A 24,007-nucleotide genomic window follows, 5' to 3' on the forward strand; every position below is an offset into this window, starting at 1 on the left:
TCAGCAAATACCCGGTGTTTGTCTTGCGCCTGGCGGAAGTCTGGGGAGGCGGCAAGGGTTGGCTAAGGCTTCCGAAGAGTATCCCGAGTGGGTGCTGCTGCCCTGGGGGAGGGGGCCTGGCCCCGGCGCCACAACGACATCTGGCTCGGGCATCTGGCAGTGGACAGTCCTGGCGAGGAAGCTCTTCCCGGGAGCGGGCCTGGGGTCTGTAAGGACAAGGACACATTCTAGTGAACGGGGCCTGGGGGTGCCCTTCGGGGGGACCCGCCGCGGAGGAGCTGCTGCCGAAGTAAAGGGCAGGGCAGGGCGCAAAGTAAGTTGGTGGGGACTCCTGTGGAGCCGGGGTCGGGAGGGGAGGGTGGGCTGTGGGGTCACAGCTGGAAGGTGGGGCGTCCCCGTGTTAGGAAGTGCACCTGGCCCAGCGGGGTGGGGGGTGGGACGCAAGCTGTGGGCCGGATTTTTCCCCGGTGGGACCGAGCTTCCCCTCCCCAGCACCGAGATGAGGCACCTGGCGTTTCGCACTGTTCCGGTGACTTTATAACTCTTGTTTTTATTATTTTGTAAAAACTGCAAAGGGAATTTGAGGAGACAAATCACCGCTTTCAAACTCGGGGCTGACTGGGGTCTTGATCCGTGGCAGTGGGAGCCCTTGAGGGTTTTGGAAGTGGAGGAGGTGAGTGGGTGATTTAGGGGCTGTTGGTGCAGTGTGCCGCCCCTAGAATCCACCCCCTCCCCCCACCTCCTGGGTCTTGGGTTTCCCACTCCACTGCTTCTCAAAGGTCAGGCTCAGACCGCAGACCTCATGAGAAAACGGATCGCAAATAACCCAATTTTGATGGGATGGGAATTTTCCGGATCCAGTGGAACTGGAGTTTGGAAGTTCACACGTTTGAAGGGGCCTTGAGTCTAATGCCAGTAGGCCTGGAGCGCTCCGGAGGCGCGGACTCCCGGGAATGTCATGTGGGCACCCCCAGGCTGCGCCTGGCCGGGGTCCCCACAGCCGGAAGGGCACGTTCAGGTGCGTGCTCTATCAGCCTATTGGTGCCCCGGGTTTGATAGCGTGTGATTCCCACGTCCGGATCGCCCTAGCGGACGGCGCTTCTCCTGTGGGCCCGGTGTGGTTGGGGACTTGCAAGGGACCCCACGCAGCCTTCAGGGGCCGCTGCTGACGTTTCGCGGGTGAGCCTGGGGCTCAGCCTGGGGCTGGCGCCTCGTCCCTTCGTCCCATTGTGGCTCATTATCTGGTCCTGCTGCCTCCTTTTGTTCAAATTTCTCCCCTACTTGAGAGCCTTTCTCTCTGGTGGTGCCCACCGGCCTGGCCTTGTAGACCGAGGACCGCAGAGCTGGACGGTCATTACAGATTCCTAGCCCAGCCACTCATCGTGACGTGGGGAGGAGACAGGCCTGCAACCCCAGCCTGGGGACCCCCCCCCCCACAAGGGCTGTGGCTGGCCTGGGCCTGGAGCCCCCTTACCTGACTGCTGTTCCTGCTGCACCTTCTGCTCTGCGCCTGCGCTAGGGACAGTGGAGACACGTCAGCTCCTCTGGGGGTCTGGTGGGTTGGAGTCACCCAGGGTGACGGTGAGGCCTCAGACTCCAATAGTGCATGTGACTAAGCATGGATTACCCCCACCCCCAGATTCCTGGGTGTGGGACATCAGAGAGAGCCAGGGGGCCATGAGCAGTGTGGAACGCTACTAAGGAGGATGGGCCTTCTCCATATGCACCTGGGTAGCTTCCTTCCTTGGAGATCCAAGGACCCAGTTGAAGGTGCCTTTCCTGGAGAAGTCGTTTGAGGTCATCATTCTCGGGACCAGCCTCCTCTGTCCTTTGTTTCTGCTTTGCTGCCACAAACGAACAGCTTTTCTTAATTAGCTGATGAAATTCAATTGCAGCAACTGTTCACGTACCTGCTGGGGATTATTCCAGAAGGACAGAGCTTGCCCAACTTTCTGACCCCTCTACGGGACTGAGAGCCAGTGTCCTCACCTTCTTGCAGGGCCCCAGTTCCTTCAACTGTAAAACTCAGGTGTCGGCCCGAGTGATTTGCAAAACCCAGAACGAACCAGGGGCTGCCTTAAACGGCGTTTCCGGGAGAATCAGCATTGCAGGAGAGCTCCCCAGACACAACCAGTTTTCAGGATTTATCAAGGAGAATGTCTTCTCTCGCAGATGATTATTGCGATTGACAGATAGGCTCTGGAGAGGGTGGTTCTAGGTGACGAGAGTGTCCATCTTCCTTTGTCCCCGGAACCTAAAGCCTGAGTTGGAGCGTGTTTCCTGGACGGCCTGCAGACTCCGAGAACAAGGGGACTTCCTCTGCGGAGCAAGTTGACAAGCGGGATGCACCGTTACGGAGAAACATAAGCTCCCCGGATGGCGTGAAGAAGCGTGTCAACCAGCGTTTGAGTCTCCTAGCATTTGCCCCAGGAGAGAGAGGAAAGCGGAGTTCTTGCTCAGTTAGCGTGTCCCGTATCAGCAGGTGCCAGTTGCGCCCTAGCTGTGGCCCCGGGTCTCAAGCCCGGCAGGCAGGTGTTCCTGCCGTCCCCCACCTGCACAGGACGGAAGTGAAGCCGAGAGTCGTTGGCTTGGCCAAGGCCGTGCACACGGCCCACGTGGAAGCCCATGTGAGACTCAGAACCCTCAGGAAAGGCTGTATTCTGTGATGTTGAGGGCGCATTCACATTCATAGACGGTTATGCCTCGGGCTGCTATGCAGAGTGAAGTGGGGTGGGGCGAGGGTTCTGCCTGTCTGTCGGAGCTGGTGATCCCAAGGACTTGAAGGTCGAGTCTGGGGGAGCCAGGCCACTTTGGAGGTTCAGGGTCAGAGTCTGGGTCTGGGAACAGCAGGCAAGAGCCGGGGTGGGCTGGGAGCTTAGAGCCCGCTGGCTGTCTCCCAAGGCTGTTCCGTCCGACATTCCCGGGGTAATAGACTTGCTTTCGTTTCTGATGTCGTCTAGAAGGTCCTGCCAGTGCGAGGGGTTTTCCACTATTCAGTTTTGGAGCCTCCGCCCCTCCCCCTCCCCTTCCCACCCGCCAGGTCTGTGTGCCGGCGGAGCTTTGCTTCAGAGAAGGTGAGCCGGACCTCGAGCAGCAACCGTATTCCCAATCCAGGAACCTGCCCCTTGTCATCAGGGCCCCCTGAGCAAGGCTGGGCCCGTAGCAGCCTGCCTGCTGTCGAGAAGCTCCGAGCAGGGAATCGGCCACATCCTCTGTGGGCCTCCGTAGCTTCTGCCCCAGCGGGCATCGCCCTGTGGGTGGGAGCCCGAGCCCAGACCCGGCGGAGCAGAGGGGAGGGTTCCTGACCCGCGAGGTTGGCATCGATGGTGCCTCTGTAGTTGTGCCTGTCCTCAGAGCGCCTCCCGCTACACGGTTTTCCTGGGACCTTTGTGGGAGCAGTGCTTTGGAACAGCACCTGCTTACTGAACATTGAGGGGCTGCATTTACAGTTACCGGGAGGGCGGTGGGCTTGCAGGCTGCGTCGGACCAGGGCAGAATGGCTCTCGGCTTCCACTGACCCGTTAGCCATGGGGACAGTGAGGGCGCCCGCCCTCTGGTCCCTTGGCATCCAGACCACATGTTAACCGCCAGCAGTGGGTGGGGTGTGGCCCCCCCGCTTGCCCCCAGTGGCTGGCTTGTCCTCAGGTTCTCCCCAACTCCACTTGCCCTCCCCTGCCCCCCGCCACGCCCCAGTGACGGTTGCTCACGTCCCCTGCAGGACGGGCAGCCTGCTGGTCGGAGAGGCTGTCACTCTGCCCCGGCGTGGGGGTGGTGGCACGTGTCCCCTTCAGAAAGGCCCAGACCCCTGCGTTAAGCACCTTCCTCTTCGTCAGGGTAACACCTTCTCGTGACTAGGTGCTCTGGAGCCAGAATCAATGCAGTTTTTTGTTTGGGTGACTTGCGCTGGAGTCCCTCATCATGTTTTGTCACTTTGCTGCTGGGACACCCTCAGCTACCCCCCCCCCCACCTTGCTTGTTGAGTACGAGTGTGCCCCTTGGTTGAGCCTTCGGGATGCTTCATTGCTTGGCCCCAGTCCGTGTGTCCGGTGTGGTGCCCCCCACAGTCTCCACGCCTGTGCCCTCGAACGTTCTCCCGCCTTCTGCTCTCCCGCCGTCTGCGTGGGCCACATGCCCAGGGGCCTGCCAGACTCCGCACACGTACCGCCTTCTTAAAGCTGCAGAATCATTAACGTGGGGACGGACCGTGGGGATCCACCCGCCGGGTGCTGGCCTCTGGCAGACGGGACAGTGGAGGTGCCCGGGGCACAGGACGGAAGTGCCGAGGCCCGGCTTTCTCTCTCTCCCATCCGCGGGCCGAGATGTTCTCTCCACCAGGTGCTTCCATAGCAACTTTTCCTTCAAAACCTGCGATTGCCCTTAAAACTCTCGAATCTAATTTTAGTGATTTATGTAACTTTGATTTCCTCTGCTACATCATAAGCCCTACAAGGGTAAGAACTTACTCATTTTTGCATTTCCTCAGCGCACGTCATGCGGTTTCTAAATGTGTGTTTTTTGTTAAGGGACTGAATACACGACAGAAAAACGGGGCTTAGAAGGGAAACCTCGGTGGGCTGTGGGTGAAGACATGGGATTCAAGTTTACGTTCTGTTCTCCGGCCTGATCTGAGCAAATCGAGAGGCTTCTCTCTGGGAGGTGAGTCTAGTGGTGTGGGACGTAAGGAGCTGAATGCAGGGCAGGTGGGAGTCGCTTGGTGTCAGAGAAGGGCGGTCCGGAGCTCACGGCCCTGCCGGTCGGGGTGCAGGGAGGAAGGGCTTGCCCGTCCTGGGTCCTGCAATTGGTAGACAGCAGAAAACATCAGTTCCCGGGTGAGATAAGAGACAAGAGCTTTGCTGGGCTGGCAGGAAGCAGTCTGTGATGCCCGGGGAGGGTGGGGTGGGGGGGCAGGGGAGGGATGGGGCAGAATGGTCCTTGCTCTGCACACAAGGGCCACTAGTGTGTGTCATGGGGACTCTGGACAGCGGCGTGAACCTGTGTAGACTTTGAGGGGCAGGAAGGCGTGGACGACTGAGCTCCGTGCAGAGGGGCCCGAGATGTTGGGCCAAGTGGGATTTGTTCACAGGGAGGCTGAGTCAGGGCTGGTGGTCAGGCCCTCAGGGGCGGGAGAGGGAGATGGGCTCCATCAGCCTTAGGATTCTGGATCTTTCTAATAGGAGACTGGGGTGCTCCAGGAGTTCCTAGGAAGGGTGTTTGCCGGCGAAATGCCCTGATTCACGCGGTCCTTCGCGCAGAGGAATTATAGAGCAGCTGCGAGCATCTAGTCGCGCGTGTGCAGAATATTCCCTGTGTTCCTTGAGTGCCTCACACCCTCCTTCGGTATGCGGTGACACTTCCCATTCTGCAGAGTCGCACAGGGCATGTGTCCCAGAAGCGGCCTTGCTTTGGAAGCGTGAAGGTTTGCGGGGACCCTGGGGGCTGTCTGTGTCTTGCTCTTGGTGGAGGAAGAAACCATCCCAGAAACCGACCCTTTCCGATGCCCCGATGGCCACACGGTGCTTCCTGGTTGTGCACGCCCGCTGCATGGTGCCCAGGAGGCCTGGCGCAGTGCAATCAAGAGCTGCCGGGAGGTTTTGAGAGCCGGCGCCTCAGGCCCTAAACTTGAGCTTGTTGGCTAAAACTGTGTATGTCTTCCTAATTGCTTGGCAAGCAGGCGGCCCAAGGGCCCGGTGTGGATGGCTGAGATCACACTCGCTTCTTCCTCCTTTGTGTCTCAATGAGGCTTAGCCACCGGCCATGGGATCCGAGGCTGAGTGGTTGCAAGAGGCCAGCGGTCAGCGGTCAGCGGCGTGGCCGGTGGGGCCCGATGTTGCCGAAGAAGGAAGAAAAGAAGGTATTTTTATTCCATCAGCCGGTGGGACCTGAAGAACCTATCTCTGGGTCAGGGGTGCTCAGTGCGTGTCACCCCAAATCCCTGTGTGGAAACCTCGTCCCTGGTGTGATGGAGTGACAGGCGGGGCCTTTGGGACATGCTTAGGCCGTGAGCGGAGCTCGCTCATCACTGGGATCAGTGCCCTTATGAACAGACCCCAGAGAGCTCCCTCACCGCGTCTGCCCTGTAAGGACACAGTGAGTGGACGGCTGTCTGAACCGGGCAGCCGGCTCTCAACAGACACCCTTGACCTTGGACTTGTGGCCTCCAGACTGTTTACAAGCCAGCCGTCCTGTGGGGTTCCTGTGATGGTCGCGTGCATGGATGGAGAGGGGAAGCAATGGCTAGTTCTGCTGGACTTGAGCTACCCTGTCAGTCACATCTTGACTTGACCACCCGCGGAGACCCTGAGGAGGTCACATTGACAGATGCCCAGGGTTAGGAGTTCAGGGTATCCTTTGGGGACACAGTTCATTCCGTAGCTCATCTGCCAGCGTCAGGTCGTCCATGTTTGTGTGTATTTGTGCGTTACTGTATGTTTGGCCCACAACAGAGCGCCTGTTAACAGGGATTTGGTGTGCTTCCGTGTCCTTGGCGGCATGGGGGGTGACGGTCGCAGGCTCCGGGGCTGCCGCTCTGTGCTGCCAGCCAGACTCCTCCGTCCTTAGCAGGCTGTCTTTCCTCCTCCTGCTGGGCCCCCCGGGGTCCAGCGGCTCTGGGGAGGTGGGCTGCCTCTGTCGTCTTATCAGGGAAGAACAGGCTTTTCCTAAAGCACCACGGCACAGGGGCGCCTGGGTGGCTCACAGCATCCGACTCTTGATCTCCACTCAGGTCATGATCTCTTGGTTCCTGGGATGGAGCCCCATGTCGGGGATTTTCCCTCTCTCTGCCCCTCCTCCCCCTGCACTCTTTCTCTCTCCAAATGAATACACTTAAACAAAACTCAAAAATAAAGCACCACGGATGCCTCTGCATGTGTCTCCTTGAACCGGGCTGCCTGGAGCGGAGAAGAAACAAGAGCGGGAAAGACCGACCTTGAGAGACAGGACGGGGCAGAGCATGAAGCCAGCGGCCCCGTGCGGTGCCTGGCCAGACTGCGGTCATACATTGTCCCTGCCTCTCTTACCTGGTCTTCTGTGATAGGCGGGCATCCTCAGGGGACCGGGTCCAGACCAAGGTGCGCGCAGCTTACGTCTTCTTGGTGTCTTGTCAATGTAAGGGGAGCCCACCTGAATCTTCTCTGGATATTAGTAGTTTTGGGGTGCCCTGAGCCCCCGGAAGTCACCGAGCCGTCCTGTTCATTTCCGAAGGCCTGTGCATCCAGCTCCGGCTAAATATACGTTGAACTTCACCAGGCGTCTCCCCCACTCAGACATCTGAGTCCAGAAGCAGTCTCGTCCATTTCTTCTTTTGCTCTCATGTCCCTTAATCTGGCAAAACTCCTTAGATCCAAGGCAGATGAAGAAATACAGGGTGAAGGCGAGGACGGGGTGTGAGGGAGGGAAGGGGCCTGCGAGGCCTTTCCAGAACAAACGGGGTGTGCTGTTCTGTAATCAGCAGGCAGCTGTGAACCCTGTAAGCTGTGGGAATTTCAAAACTTCCAGTCGCGCTGTAGTAAAAACAGGCGGTCGGGACACATAGGAGTCCCTTTTCATCTGGCATTGCTGCTCACCCTGCACTTTCCCTATTTGTGAAATAGCTCAACATTTAAGGCACATGCTTCTTTTTTTTTTTTTTTATGCCGAATAAATATTCAAGGAGCCCTCACTTGGGTACTGGGCTGGGGACCCTGCAGACGTCAGAAGGAAATGTTTTCAGTTTATTCTGAAATGCACCTGCCCTTCCCATAGCAGCATGGGGGCCAAGGGGACAGTTCTTATCTGTTAATACTTTAATCGCTCTGGGGACTCTTCTCCATTGGCCCAATGCCCTGCTTCCGTGCCAGTGACCTTGTTTTCTCTCAGTTCCTGGCCACGTGCGGTGGGTGCAGGCTCTTTCCAGGGGACCAGCATGGGACCAGCTCGGGCTGTGTCCCGATGGCTGGACACACAAGGCTGGTCCCTGAAGGGTCGTGTTTATCTGCAGGAGGCAGGACCTCCTTCTGGTACAGCAGAAGCAAACCAGCCCGGACAGGCAGAGGGGAGTGTGGACGGAGGGCCGGGCTGTCTGGGCGGTAGCTGCTGGCCCCCCGGGCTCCTGAGACCCCCGTACTGTGGCCGGTCCCAGGGGCGTGAGCGTAGAGTAGACAGCACCCAGGTTTTGAATACCGAGTGTGAAAGACAGAGTGCAAACGTAAAATATCTCAGTAATAACTTCTATGTCAATTACCTGTTGAGATAATTTTACTTTATTTCCATACAATGTTCACTAACACTCATTTCCCTTGCTTACTTTTCCTTTTAAAAAAAACTGTGCCAGAATATTTAAAATCACAGATGCGGCTCACATCATGTTTCCTCGCTGTACTGGCCCTAGTGCTGATCTGGAGGGACAGGGCCGAGTACCTTTCAAAACGGCTCACGGGGCATTTTGAAGAGCTTCAGCAGCACCCCCGCCTCCCACAGGGACCCGTGCACCCTGGACGGGGTCGCCCTCACTGGTGGGCTGCACAGTCGCGTGTGTGGCCCTGATTTGGGTCGTGCTCTCCTTGTCACTCTGCAGTGACAGTGTCTTGAGTTCAGCCCTGGATACTTGAGGTTCCTGCCTGACTTGGCAGATTTGTGCAAACCACCCCCCCCCCCCCCCCAGCCTGTGTCATTCAGAGTCAGCTCTTCAGGGACTGGGCTCAATTCCGTGTCTGCTCAGAAGCAGATATCCTTGGACTTTGTTTTTTTCAATGTATAAAAGGAGGGGATTGGGTTGGACAAACTTAACATCCTGATCCTTGAAATGTGCCTCCGCTGTCACCTTGGCAGCAGGTTAATTGCCACAGGACCTCCTGATTGCCCCCCTTCCCTGGAGGGGGGTGCACCTGTCTCTCTCACGGCCCCTGCTGTGATTTTTCCAGAACATTGGCCCTCTCCCTGCCCCCCCCGCAGGGATCAAGTCAGGCGTACCCCGGATCTCCCACATGTCAGAGCCCAGGGCAGGCTGGTTGAGAGAAGCCTGTCCCCGTATTATGTCATCTACCTCCTGCGCCCGGAGTCAGCCTATCTTGGCTTAGTCTTAGAATACAACACTGTGCTGTGAGCCCTCACCCAGTACGGCTCTCCCCGACCTCCTCCCTGCCGCTCGCCTCGCTCCTGGCAGCACTGCTTTCCTCACGGCACCCCACTTTCCTTCCTCAGCGCACCCCCACTTTTCCTCAGGGCACCCCCGCTTTCCTTCCTCAGGGCACCCCCGTTTTCCTTCCTCACGGCACCCCCGCTTTCCTTCCTCAGGGCGCCCCCACTTTTCCTCAGCGCACCCCCACTTTCCTTCCTCAGGGCACCCCGTTTTCCTTCCCTACGGCACCCCCACTTTCCTTCCTCAGGGCACCCCTGCTTTCCTTCCTCACGGCACCTCCACTTTCCTTCCTCAGGGCACCCCCGTTTTCCTTCCTCACGGCACCCCTGCTTTCATAGCTGCCCAGTGTCTTCCTCTGCATCCTGGAAGCCCGTGGTTTCTGCTGGCTGGTTCCTCTCCCTGGCCCGCTGTCCCTGGCTGGCTGCATTTCCGGCTGTCACCTGACGCGCCCCGTGGTCCAGGGCATCCCAGGGCACCCCTGCCCCCGCATCACCTGCTCCTTCCCGCGTCCCCGCTGCCTTCCGTGCCGGTCATCCTATCTGGCTCCTTCCTGCAACTTCCTGGGAGTTCTGCGTGGTCCCCTGGGGCCTCACGGTGTCCCCGAGCCGCCCTGGCTTCTTGCGCACAATGTGGCATTGACACAGCATCTTTTCACTCGCCGGGCATGGCAGGCACGGAGCCTACGGCCTGTGAGCTTTGCTAAGTGAAATACTTTTACATTTTGGAAACAAGTATTAGCTCCAAAATATGAAAAAAATACCAGAATTGATGTTAATACGTGTCATATTAGGTCAACAAAATATAAGTGCCATTGAGTCAAGTTAAACTCAAGGCACAGCTCTGTAGAAATAGTTCACCTGAAACGAGGGCGCTGTTCACTGGGGAGGAAAACGTCTCTGACCTCGGCACCGCCCTCCACTTGTGCCCACTTTGCAGCTCTCCTGGGCCATAGAGCTGGGACTCAGGCCTCCACACCCATTTGTCACCCTTTCTTGGGTTGAACATGCTGCAGGCTGGGCTGCTCCAGCAATTCCCGGTGCAGGACATGGTGCACTTAGCTTCAGTACATTAAAATTAAGAAAAAATTATTTTTAATGTTTATTCACTTTTTGAGACAGAGAGACAGAGCATGAGCAGGGCAGGGGCAGAGAGAGAGGGAGACACAGAATCTGAAGCAGCTCCAGGCTCTGAGCTGTCAGCACAGAGTCCGACGCGAGGCCTGAACCCATGAACCTTGCGATCGTGACCTGAGCTGAAGTTGGAGGCCTAACTGACTGAGCCCCCAGCCAGCCCAGAACATTAAACTTTTAACTCCACTCAGTACATTAAAACATAAAGGATCTTCTGATCTGCTCCAGGGTTTATGTGTTCTTTATTCTGAAGCCCACTGTAAGGTGATTTTTACGACCAATGGAATCCATAAACTGACCCCAAATGGCAAACCCCCTTAGCTGAGCTGCTAGGAAAAAGAATCATCTGGATGCTGCAAATGTAGTTTATATGATTTTAGTGTAAATTATAGATGGATCTTTTCCTGTCTGAGCTCTGTCTACATTATCTACACCATACCCTTTACCTAGAAGTCAGTGTAGTTACCGTATAACTACCATTATGTGATAATAAATAACTTGAATGGTCGGAAAGATTTTTCTTGGTAAGGATGAAATTATTACTTAAAAGACTGTCTAAGAGGGATTCGGTAAAAGGCACATTTGCTAGTGTGAAGCGGGCTCTGAGGCAGAGCAGGAAGCGGTTAAGAATAAACCATGCTGCCTCAGCAGAAGGAAGGTATTTCTAGGCCTAAATAAGGCTGTGATGGGGGGAGGGGATTACTTAAGGCTAAATGCACAATTTTTTTTAAATGCATTATTTTTATTTGTGACCGCAGATACTTCAGACGGTTGCACTTTGAGGAATGTAGCTCAAGGAAATGATGCTAAATGTGGAGAAAAAGGAATCTTTATGCACAAATGCTTCTCTTGTTTGTTTTTTTTAAGTAAGAGCCCCAAATGGAAAACGTCTAAGTACGGTTAAGTAAATATCCTGCTTTGATTAGATAAGATTTTTGGAGATTGTGGACATGGGAAAACGTTCATAATATATCATGAATTGAAAGCAATTAGACTGAACTGCCTTGTACAGTGTGTGTTCAGACTTGGAAAATATGCCGAGGAAAGGGATCGTAGCTCATGAGGGCTGTGGCCTTTTCCACTTTTGACTCATTATGGTGGTTCTATTTTATAGTGAAATAAAATGATTTTGGTTTTAATCTTTATAGTTTATAGTGAAATAAATGAATTTGGTTTTAACATTTATTTAATTGTAAAGCTTGCCCACCAAGACAGCTACATTTTATTAGTTGAGACCCAGTAGATATGTTTTTTAACAAATAAATGATCTCCGGCAGCGGGCTTGAAGAGGAATGGGTAATTAACAAGAAGGCGTCCCTGTTACTGACGATCGAAACAAGCCATCGGATCGCGTACACTTTCCCTGTGGGGTTGTTTTACGTCCAGCTGTGCAGATCTGACCACGGGCAGCTGACGTCAGGGGTATGACAGTATGGCCCGAGGAGCGCCTTACAGCTGAGCCGCTGTGGTCACCGCTTGAGGGGAGCAAAGCTGGACCGCCAGACAGGGGCTTCGGATCCTGCCCCCGTCAGGGCCCGCGGGGTCTTCTGCAAAGACCTTGAGCCTGTCTGGAAACTTTCCATCTTCTTGATCTAAAAAGTGAGAATAGCACTTGGATGACTGCCTTTTCGGGGCCCCTGCAAGGATTAAATCGACCGTGATTAAGAAAACTTAGAGAAGCCGTTTAAGGCTCGTCCAAAAAGCAGATTCACAAATGACCCCTTGGCGTTTTGCAGGTGTGAGATGTGAGGAAGTGGGGAGGGCTGTGGACCCTTCAGGAACGCTTCCTGCTCTACCCAGATTCATCTGGAAAACACTTTTCTGGTTGAATAAAATACTGTGCTTCTGGTCTGCGAAAACGGAACCCATTAGCCCCATCAAGGCTGCTATTATTTTCTCTAGCTTTTCAACTAAAACTAGGACAGCCTAAATGAAGTCATGTTGTATTTCCTCCTTTCCCTAGTTTCCTCTTTTGGTGGTTGTTTTCCTTCAGATTTTTAGTGATGATGCCAGCAAATGTGGACCTTTACCTGGCTGTGGGCTAAGTTCGCCATAACTTCTTACGGAGGGTGCACAGCTCTAGCATCTTCTGGACCCACCTTACCCTTCACGATTTTAGCCTGACTAGACCTTTATCAATGTTATTGGTCTTTCAAAGAACCAGATCGTGCCAGTGAGTGAGCCAGGGAGGGGCAGAGAGAGATGGTGAGAGAGAGAAAGAGAGCTGGGGAGGGGCCGAGGGTGGGGGAGAGAATCCCAAGCAAGCTCTGCCCCAGCAGCACAGAGCCCCACTCAGGCTTGAACTCATGAACCGTGATATCATGACCTGAAATCAAGAGTCGGACGCTTAACGCACTGAGCCACCCTTGTGACCCTTAACTTGCTCTTCTAACCTCGTTTCCTAAAGAAGTTGGAGTACTGACTAGATCATTCTGATTTTCTGTGCATTTAACACTACAAATTTCCTGGGGCACCTAAATGGCTCAGTTGGTTAAGTGTCTGACTCTTGATTTCAGTTCAGGTCATGACCTCACAGTTCAAGGGTCTGAGCCCTGTGTTTGGTTCTGGGCTGACAGCGTGGAGCCTGCTTGGGATTCTCTCTCTCCCCCCTCCCATCTCTGCCCCTCCCCCACTAGCTTACACTCTCTTGTGTGCTCTCAAAATAAATAAACAAAACAAAAAAATACCACAAATTTCTCTGTAAATACTGTTTTTGCTACATTATACATACTTTGACAAGTTTTATTTATATTTTCATTCCACTCAAAATGTTTTTTAGTTTCTTCTGAGGCTTCTTCTTTGCCCTAAATGTTATTAGTTTTTTTTAGCTTTTTTAAAAGTTCATTTATTTTGGGGGGGGAGGGGCAAAGAGAGAGGGAGACACAGTCTGAAGCAGTTCCAGGCTTTTGAGCTGTCAGCACAGGGCCGGACGCAGGGCTCAAACTCATGAGCTGTGAGATCATGACCTGAGCCTAAGTTGGACACTTAACCAACTGAGCCCCCCAGGCGCCCCTGCCCCAGTGTTATTTAAAAGTCTATTTAATATCCATATATTTGGGGATGTTCCAATTTTCTGTCATTGACTTCTAGTTTAATACCATTGTGATGTGAAAGCAAAGCTTATATGACTTTTGGCTTTTTTATTTATTAAGGTGGGCTTTATGGCCTAGAATGTTCCCTATGAGTTAGAGGAATGTGTATTCTATTGCTGTTGGATGGGATATTCTATGTGTCAAATAAATTAAGTTGATTGTTAGTGCTGCTAGGGTCAGCTATGTGCTGACTGATTTTCTGTCTTCTGGATCAGTCAGTTACTGAAAGGAGAGGTGAAGGCTCCAGCTATGTTCATGGATTTGTGTATTTCTCCCTGCATGTCTGTCAGTTTTTCCTTCTGTATTTTGATGCTCTGTTGTTAGGTACGTACATGTTTAGTGTTACCACGTCTTAGAGAACAGATCCCTGTACCCTTATGTAATGGTCCTGTTTATCTCTGATGATTTTGTTGTTCTGAAGTTGGCTTTGTCTAAAATTAACATAGCTACTCCAGCTTTCTTTGAATTATGGTATATCTTTCTCCATCCCTTTACTTTTAACCCAAGCCTTTTTATTTACGGGAGATTTCTTTAGACCGTATAGAATTGAGTCTTGCTTTTTTTTATCCACCTTGAAAACCTCTCTTTTAACTTTTATCCAGTGTATTCAGACTATTCACATTTAAAGTGATTGTTGATACATTTGGATTGCTACCTACCATGCTTGTAATTTAAAAAAATTTTTATTTTATTTAAAATTTTTACAAACGTTTTTATTTATTTTTGAAAGAGAGATGGAGCATGAGCAGGGGAGGAGCAGAGAGAGGGAGACAGAATCTGAAGCAGGCTCCAGGCTCTGAGCTGTCAGCACAGAACCTGATGAGGGGTTCGGACTCATGAACCATGAGATCATGACCTGAGGTGAAGTCAGATGGTTAACCAACTGAGCCACCCAGGTGCTCCTTAAAGATTTTATTTGTAAGTAACCTCTATATGCATCATGGAGCTAAAGCCCACAACCCCAAGATCAAGAGTTGCATCCTCCACCAACTGAGCCAGCCAGGCACCCCATAATTGTTTTTATTCATTACATCTGTTCTTTCTTTTTCCTGCTTCTTTTTCCTGCTTCTGAATATTGTATATAATTCCTTTTTATCTCTTCTGTTAACACATCAGTTATACTAATTTCTAACATGTTCAGTAGTTGCCCTAGAGTTTGCAATATACGTTTGCAAGTAAACGAAGCCCACTTACAAATAAAACTCTACAACTTGATATGTATTAATGTTATCTCATATACAGAGGTTTCCTGATTCTTCTCTGCCTTCCCTGATGACTTTCCTGGCATTCATTTCTCTTATCCATATGCCATAATCATCCAATATATTGTTGTTATTATTGTTTAAACAATTTTCTTTGAGATAAACTTAAGGGGTGCCTGGGTGGCTCAGTCAGTTAAGTGTCCGACTTTGGCTCAGGTCATGATCTCGTGGTTCGTGGGTCTGAGCCCCGTGTCGGGCTCTGTGCTGACAGCTCAGAGCCTGGAGCCTGCTCCAGATTCTGTGTCTCCCTCTCTCTCTCTGCCCCTCCTCTGCTCATGCTGTCTCTCTCTCTCTCTCAGAAGTAAAATAAAACATTAAAAAAACTAAAGAGATCAATTTAAAATAAGAAAAATAAAATATTTTATTTTAACCTCACTTATCCCTTCTCTTCCTTCCTGTGTTATGTTCCTCTGAGTTTCTAACATATCACTTCCCTTCTGTCTGAAGAACATTTAACATTTCTTGCAGTGCAGCAGAGTTGCTCACACATTGCCTCGCTTTTTGCTTATCTGAGAATGTTTATTTTTTCTCACTTTGGAAGGATAGTTTTGCTGGAAATAGAATTCCAGGTTGCTGGTAGTCTTCTTTCAGCGCTTGAAATATTTCACTCTGTTCCCTTCTTGCTTGTACGGATTGTGAAGGGGCCTCAGACCTGATTCCTATCCCTGCTCCTCTAAACTATAGCATTTTCTCTTTCTCCGGCTTTTTCCAAGATTTTGACTTTGTCTTTGATGTTTGCAATTAACTGTGATATGTCTAAGTGGACTTTTTTTTTAATCATCCCACTTTGTTATTTGAGCTTCCAGAATCCATGGTTTGGTATCTGTCATTGCTTTTGGAAAATTCTCAACCATTCTTGCTTCACATATTTTTTGCCCCATCCTCTCTTCTCTGACCGGTGTTCTCGTTATGCGGATGTTATATATTTTGAAATTGTCCCACAGTTCTTGTGTGTGCTGTTCTTTTTTTTTTTCCCCCCTGTTTGTATTTTAGTTTGGGAACTTTCTGGCAAACTCTCTTCAGGCTCCCTGCTTTCTTTCTGCTGTGCTCAATCTGCTGGTGGGCCTGACAAAGGCATTCTTCGTTCTTTAACTGGGTTTTTATTCCACCATTGCCTTTGATTCTGTCTTTAAAATTCCATCTCTCTGGGACACCTGGGTGGCTCAGTTGGCTGAGGATCCGACTTACGCTCAGGTCATGATCTTGTGGTTTGTGAGTTCAAGCCCCACATGGGACTCTGTGCTGACAGCTCAGAGCCTGGAGCCTGCTTCAGATTCTGTGTCTCCCTCTCCCTCTCTGTCCCTCCCCTGCTCACGCTCTGTCTCTGTCTCTCAAAAAATAAATAAATGTTAAACAAAATTAAAAAAAAAAATCCACCTCTCTGCTGGTATAACCTGTATTCTCTTCTACTTTTTCCCGTAGCACCTTTAACACATTCATCACAATTATTTGTAAATTCCCTGTCGGAGGGTTCCAATATCTGTGTCCTGTCTGACTTTGGTTTTGGTGCTTGCCGCCCTTGCGGGTTGTGATTTTCCTTACCTTTTGCCTTGCTTTGTGTATTTGTCATGGTCGTCGATGTCTGGCATGATGTATTTGGTGTTAGGAAGTAAGGCAAGGGGCCTTCAGTGTGAGGTTTTAGGTTCATCTGGTTAGGAGCGGAATTGTGTTCCTTGAGTGCTGAAGCTGCGGGTGCCGGAGGCTTCCGTCCCTCTGGGAGCCTGTTTTCATCTGACCTGTGGTCTTCGGGGTTCCTTCCTCGTTTGGTAGCGTCCCTTACTTGCAGCCCTTTGAGCTGTCGCTCATCGTGATCAGATGGGCCCCTGTTAGTGGGCGCTAAGTTGGGGGGCAGGGAAGCGTTCTGTTCTCTCAGGACTACGCCCCAGCCTTCTAGCAGGCCCGGGTAGCCAGCCCTCTCCGGTGCTTCGGGCTGTTCTGCCGCTCCTCAGGTGAGCCGAGGAGCAGCATATGGGGCTGGAGGGGAGGATACAGGTGACTGTCCTCCGTCAGGTTAGGAGAGGCCTGTAGGACGCGACTGTGTCACGTGGACCACCCCACGCCCCACGCCCCACGCCTGCTTCGCTCGGTTACTCTTCCCCTGCCTGACTGGGATGTTCTTGGCTCTTCGCTGTGCAGNGTGAGCCACCCAGGTGCCCCGAAGTTTTAAAAATGAAGTACAGGGGCACCTGGGTGGCTCAGTCAGTTAAGCGTCTGACTTTAGTTCAGGTCATGATCTCATGGCTCATGAATTCTTGCCCCGCGTCGGGTTCTGTGCTGACAGCTCAGAGCCTGGAGCTGCTTCAGATTCTGTGTCTCCCTCTCTCTCTGCCCCTCCCCTGCTCACACTCTGTTTTCTTCTCTCTCTCTCTCTCTCACAAATAAAGAAACATTAAAAAAATATGAAGTACAAGAGAAGCCAGACATAAACAGTCACTTACTGGGTTATCCCATTTTTATGAAAGATCCGGAATAGGTAAAATCATAGAGACAATGCAAACTGCTGGTTGTGAGGAACTGGACAGAGGAGGAGGGGAGAATACGTGTTTAGTGGGTAGTGTGTTTTATTTTGGGACCATGCACATGTTTTAGAATTAGATGGAGGTGCTGACTGCACAACATTGTGAATGTAGTAAATGGCACTGAATCATTTGCTTTAATATGGTTAATTTTCTGTTACCTGAATTTTACTTAAATTAAAAATACATAGTACATTAAAAATTTAAAAACCTGATAGTACAGGAGCTTTTACAATGGAAAGCCCTTCTTTCTCCTGCCCCAGGCTTTTAGCCTCATATCACTTTCTTACATATATTTGCACACCAGCTCTGCTCACCTTCCTATTTGAATGGGAAATGCAGCATACTGCTTTTTTCTACTGAATCTGGAGATTTTCCCCTCTATCAGCACATAAAATCTATCTTATTTATTTTCAAGCTACATAGTCAAAGGAATTATTTTCTAACTTCTTTAATGTCGGTGTATGCGTTATCTCACCATTCCATTTTTTCCCCCTGCAGTAATGCCTCTACTGTAACAAGCTTCTTATTTTGTGCCTAATTCAGTATCCAGTCAGGTAAATCAGTCCGTGCTTTGCGTGAGCAGGTTTATAGCTGCGAATCAAATTCCTTTCTAGGAGTCATTTCTCAGAATCAGGAGTGGTGGTGGAAGTAGCCAAATGCCTTTTATCACAACAGGAGATTAAAAAAAAAAAAACTCCTTTAATTAATTGATAGTCAATGAGCCAATGAATTTGTTCCATAGCCAATCTCACAGAAGTCTCCATTACTGGAGAATGTATTTTATTTTCCCCCAGAGAAGACAAATGTGGAGTCAGTCAGTGCGGCTCTGAAGGGAGGCATGTGGGGCTCTCTGTCCCCAGCGTGCACGGCCGTTAGTGACAATGCCCGGAGACAGAGATTGCTTTCTTGAAGCTGGACAAGACCTCCATTCATCTTAGAGTCAAAGAGATGGCGCACGCGAAAGCCTCCACTTACCGCGGCTGCACAGGCTGAACTGCATGGATCTGCGTTATTTGGGGAGTGCTCGTTTGCACGTTGGGCAGGAGCTTAAAGAAATTCTCAGCCTGGGAATGGAAGGACTGGGGGGAAGTGGAAAGATCGCCTCTGGATTCCTTTTGTGTCTGTGTGTGGAAGAAGTTGTAGGTAAGTGAGCACAGTTCTGGGCTGATGAATAGTTGGCTCCAAGTCTAGAAGGGCATTCACCATGAAGAGGAGAGAGAGACAGGAAGGGGAAGGATGAGCTTCTGCTACCTAATCTGCGGACGGCAGGCCTCACACCAAGGATTTGCTTCAGGGACCCAAGAATGCAAAGCGATGGGGCTCTTCTGTAGGATTTCAATTCAAATTTGCAATATGTTGTACTTCACATGGTCTTTGGTGAGGCCAAAGAAAAATAGTTATTTTCCCTCAATGTGTATTACCTCATTGGTAATATAGTACACGAAAAATCTTTAACTCTAAAAACTTAGAGTTATCAATGCAGAAAGTAAAAAAAAAAAAAAAAAGTTCGATTAGGAATAAAATGAAGAGTCAAACTCCCTTTAGTCTAAAGTGATTATCAGCAGGTTTTTGTCTTCTTTTACATTTTTCTAGAACTGTTATGTGTGAGTGTATTACTTAAATGTATATTCACAAATTGGAGTATTGTAAACATTGTACCATGTCATTTTATTTGCTGTTATGTCATAGACATCTTTTCATACCAACCCCTGGAGTTCTGGCTCATTCTTTTATTTTTATTTATTTATTTATTAACTTAAAAAATCTCTTAATGTTTATTTTTGAGAAACAGAGACAGACGGGGAGCGGCAGAGAAGAAAGAGAGAGAGAGAGAGAGAGAGAGAGAGAGAGACAGAATCCGAAGCAGCTACAGGCTCCGAGCTGTCAGCACAGAGCCCAATTTGGGGCTCGAACCCACGAACTGTGAGATCATGACCTGAGCCGAAGTTGGATGCTTAACCAACTGAGCCATCCAGGCACTACTATTTTTAATTTTTAAAAATTAAAAAAAAAATTTTTATGTCTTTATTTTATTTTGACAGACAGACAGAAAGTGAGTGAGGGAGGGGCAGAGGGAGAGGGAGACACAGAATCTGAAGGCCGGCTCAGGCTCTGAGCTGTAGCCCAGAACCTGACGCGGGGCTCAAACTCACGGACTATGAGATCATGACCTGAGTCGAAGTTGAACGCTTAACGGACTGAGCCACCCAGGCGCCCCTCATTCTTTACTTGTATGGATGACACCTTATTATTTATTCAACTTATCCCTCCTGATGAGCATTTAAGTAGCTTTCCAGCATTTGCTTTTGGTGCTTGTGTGTGGGTCAAAGGTATGCGTGTTTTATATTTGCATCTGTTTTCAAATTATTTTACACATGGCACCTATTATCATAGTCCTAAAAAAATAAATTTAAGTGCCTCTCACACCACACTCAACAATATGGAGTTATTATCCAGTGGTGTTGAGTTTTTAATCATCGCTAGTCTGATGGCATCTTTTTACCACATTTCTTTAATTAAGAGTGAGATCCAGCAGCTTTTCAAAAGTTCATTAGTGTCATTTCTCTTTGTCTATTTGTTCACATCTTTTTCCAGTTTTCTTTTGCAGTGTTTCTATTTTTTTCTCCTTTGTCAATTAGGAATATTAATCGTTTAGTAATATAACAAGAATGATTGTTCCCAGGTTTTTCACTTATTTCCTACTTAGGGTATTTTTTTTTCCGTATAGAAATCCATTTTTTGTAGTTAGATTTTGAAAAAATGGTTAATGTTTATTTATCTTTGAGACAGAGACAGAGCGTGAGCAGGGGAGGGGCAGAGAGAGAGGGAGACACAGAATCTGAAGCAGCTCCAGGCTCCGAGCTGTCAGCACAGAGCCCGACGCGGGGCTCGAACTCATGAACTGTGAGATCATGGCCTGAGCTGAAGTTGGAAGCCAAACCGACGGAGCCCCCCAGGTGCCCACATATAGTTAGCTCTTTATGACTTCTTTATTTTTGAGGTTTGCTGGTGAAGTTGTAGTTTTACCTTGAGGCATTGTTGGGAAACAAGCCTGATTTTTCCTCATGTGCAGCCTGTGTCCCAACACTAGCTATGAAGGACCCGTCTTTGTCCCGCTGTTTGCAGACCACAGAGTGTCCACACCGAAGAGTCCGAGTGGGAGAGGGCGCAGGCAGGGCTGCCCCTGCCCAGCTGTCTGGACGTGGACCAGGGCTCACGTGTCCCCTCATCCGTGAACACAGCGCTTGCGCCCTGACCGTTCCTGCCTGTGCTGCCCCTGCTGCCGGGGCAGCGAACACACTTCTCAGGATGGGGCCGATGCCTCTTTCTTCTTGCTGCTTCTAGACCATTGCTCCTCTTCCTCCCCAAACATCCCCTGCTCCCTGGAAATGTGTGACTGTCTCACCCCATCCCCTCCTTTGAGTCTTCTGCTGACCCCCCCTCCGGCCCTCCTCCATGCCCACTGAGGATTTTACCTACAAATCCACCGCGTCTTCCTTCCTTCCTGTTATGCATTTGCAGTTTCTCTGTCTACACAGAGGATCATTCTAAAAGTAGGATCCTATTTAAAGTAAATAAAGAAATAATTAAAAGTAGGATCCTGCTTCTCCCTAGACCTCCTTTCCAGTCATCGTGGCGTCTGTCTCGCAACGGCAGCTGCCCGTTCCTGGAGTGGTACCTGGTGGCTCTGGCCCCGGACGCCCAGCACCCCCTCTGATCACCGTCCTCCCCCATCGCAGCTACTCCTCGTGCACCTGAATACTTCATTCCCGCTGGGACCCCCAGTCCTGCTTCCTTCTCGGTGTTCACTTACGTCCGCCCTCCTTCCTTTTCCTTCCGGAAAGTGGTCCTTTCTTCTCCTTCCATGGTTACCTGGAAAAGCCAGCTTTGGCTAAAACACTGCTGTCCACTGCTGTGAACTCGCACCTCAGCTGCCGCGTGGGGTGGGCGCGCCACTCAGCCTGGCCCCGGCGCCCCGTTTCTGACCACTGTGCTCCCTCAGCAGCATCCACTATTCCTGACGTTTACCTGGAATATATGTCTGTGTGTGCATATATGTGCATATAGTATCTGACCGTATATATGTGTGTGAATATAATACCTGAGTGTGTATATATGTAACATCTGAGTGTCTTATATATGCATACGTGTATAATACCTGAGTGTATATGTGATATCTGAATGTGATTTTGTATGATACCTTAGTGTATGTATATGAGTGCATATATATATACTACCTGAGTGTGTGTATATATGTACATATGTGTGTGTGTATGTGTGTAATTCCTGAGTGCTTTTATATATGTGTACATCTATAATATCTGAATGTGTATATGATATCTGAATGTCGTTATGTATGATACTTGAGCGTATGTATGTATGAGTGTATATATATGTATATATATATAAAATACCTGAGTGTGTATATGTATATGTGTAATACCTGAGTGTATGTATATATGTATGTAATATCTGAGTGTATGTATATATGTGTACATATGTAAAATCTGAGTGTATATATATTTAATACCTGACTACCATGTATATTTGAGTGCATATATGTGTGTTGATATAGAATATCTGAGTGTATATATGCATATGTGTATATATCAAATCTCTAAAGGTTTGGAATGCTTATCCCTAACCCTGTGTTTTTAGGTGATTCCAGCTGTTCTTTGGTGAATGAATTTAACAAAGAATAATCTTATATATAATGTGCTAACAGGACCCATTTATGTACTGATAGACATGCAGTTGGTGAAAGAAATACATGAGTAGAATAACTTCTTTAATGCATGATTTTGCACCAGTGTGGCTTTCTCAGGCCGTCCCAAACAACTGAGCCGTTTGTTCATAATTTGATGTAGCATCCGTGTTCATGTAAAGGAGTGGATTAATGAAATTATATTGAAATGAAATCGAAATTACCACAGGAGCATACTCTTACAAAATGAGAAGCCTCATCCCACACTTCAGTGTATCATGCTTTGGTTCAAGCAACATACACTTCAAACGGCTAACACTAACACAAGTAACTTTTCTTAAGCTTTCAAAGGGTAATGTAAGGACCTTGAGATACAATGTCTGAACTCCCTCAGAGTAAGGTCATATCCCATCCATTTTAACTTTCTTTCTTTCTTTTTTTCAATTTAGTAGTGTCTATACCCAGCATGGGGCTCAGATTCATGACCCTGAGATCAAAAGTCGCATACTCCTCCGACCGAGCCAGCCACGCGCCCCACATCCCATCCGTTTTTGTGTCACTCCTACCCTGGATCTCAGCAGATGGTAGCGCAGGAAAGGTGGCTAGCTGAGCACTCACGCCGCTGTTTCGGCAACACCGCAGTACGTGCGCTCGGGCGCTCTGCAGAACCGCACACTAACAATAGCTGGGCCTGTGGGAAAATGTCAGGAGAGGGACTGACTGGCCACTCACTCTCCGTGCAGCTCCGCAGGCAGAGCGCAGCTGAGAGCAGTGCTTCATCCCCGGGTAATCGAACCCCGGCTGGAGGCTGCCGCGACTCCTACTCAACATGGGCAAAAAGGCCACCGCAGGAGATGCTACAGCACATTCATTCCTGCCTGGTTGTGGTGCTGGGCAGTGCAGGGGCAGGCAGCCCCCTGGCAGTGGGGCTCCAGATAGGTGGGGTCCGGGGAGGGGTTGCATCCTGCGGACAGCCTCCAAGCCACGCGGGCTCACAGCACACCCCTCTGGGTTGAGAGCTCTGCATGCAGCCTCCCTTTATAAACCTTTTTAAAAGGCAGCTAGAAAAATCTACTTTTGCCAGCGCACTGGCTGAACAGAGACCTTTTCCTTTCCTGCTGGAGATTATCATTCTACTTACTGGTTCTTCTAACCTGGGAAAAGTGAGAGAAGCAGGTAGTAAAAGACTACTGTATTGTTCGCAGTTGGAAGGGTCTGAGTGTATTGCTATGTAAAGGCAGAGAATAGACTTGCAAACAGTGGGGTCACGTTTTCTGGAGTCCGTATCTTGATGCCTCAGGACCAAGGAGGTATAGCTTTCGGCAGGGAAGAGGCTTGTTCTCTGCAAGGGCCAGGTGATGCTGGGGGCGGGTCGAACTCTCAGCCTCAGCCATAACATGGAAGGCTTTGGACTCAGGAGCCTGGCCATGAACATCGCAAGAGAATGCATTTAGGAAAGCTTGTCATGGTAGACGGCAGCGAGGAAGGAATAGCTGTGGGTTTATCCATCTGGATGTATCTCATGTCTACTCAGATTTAAACCTTTGCTGCTCTCTGATGCCCCTCTTTGAAGTGACTAGCAAAACTGAATTGATTTTGTTCTTTGCTCCCTGACCAGAGATACCTAAAAATAAGCCAAGTTCAGATGCTGGTGTTATGTTCCTGAGCAGACACTGTACTTGAGGAAAGAGAGTTTGGGAAATTCAGGAGTTATATTGCCTTTCTCTTTTTATACTTTATATACTTTATCCAGTTTTTTGTTTTTTTTTTTACAGTTTATTTATATAAGTAATCTCTACACCCAATATGGGGCTCGAACTTATGACCCTGAGATCAAGAGCCACATGTTCCACCAACTGAGCCAGCCAGGTGCTCCTGATGTTTCATTCTTTCTTTCTTTTTTTTTTTTTTTAAGTTTATTTATTTTGAGAGGCGGGGGCAAGGGGCAGAGTGAGGGAGAGAGAATCTCAAGCAGGCTCCATGCTGCCAGCACAGAGCCTGATGCGGGACTCGGACTCCAGAACCTTGAGATAATGACCTGAGCCAAAACCAGACACTTAACCAACTGAGTCACCCAGGCGCACCTCTTTTTTAACAATAGTTTCACTGAGGTAAGCTTCACCACTTTAAAGTATAGGTGACCCTTGGACCACATGGGTTTGAAATGCATGGGTCCACTAATAT

General features: G+C 49.8%; 1 protein-coding gene across 1 annotated transcript in view; it reads left to right on the forward strand.

The window, feature by feature from the left end:
- The first annotated feature begins 506 nt into the window (after window positions 1–506).
- RNF144A (ring finger protein 144A) overlaps window positions 507–24,007 on the forward strand; it is a 114,986-nt gene continuing 91,485 nt past the window's right edge. The window contains exon 1 of the mRNA XM_077751017.1: window positions 507–529. The gene's annotated coding sequence lies outside the window, so the exon portion shown is untranslated. The remainder of the gene's footprint in view (window positions 530–24,007) is intronic.

This window comes from Crocuta crocuta, unplaced genomic scaffold (genome assembly GCF_008692635.1).
Source record: "Crocuta crocuta isolate KB4526 unplaced genomic scaffold, BGI_CrCroc_1.0 scaffold129, whole genome shotgun sequence".
NCBI classification, from domain to species: Eukaryota; Metazoa; Chordata; class Mammalia; order Carnivora; family Hyaenidae; genus Crocuta; species Crocuta crocuta.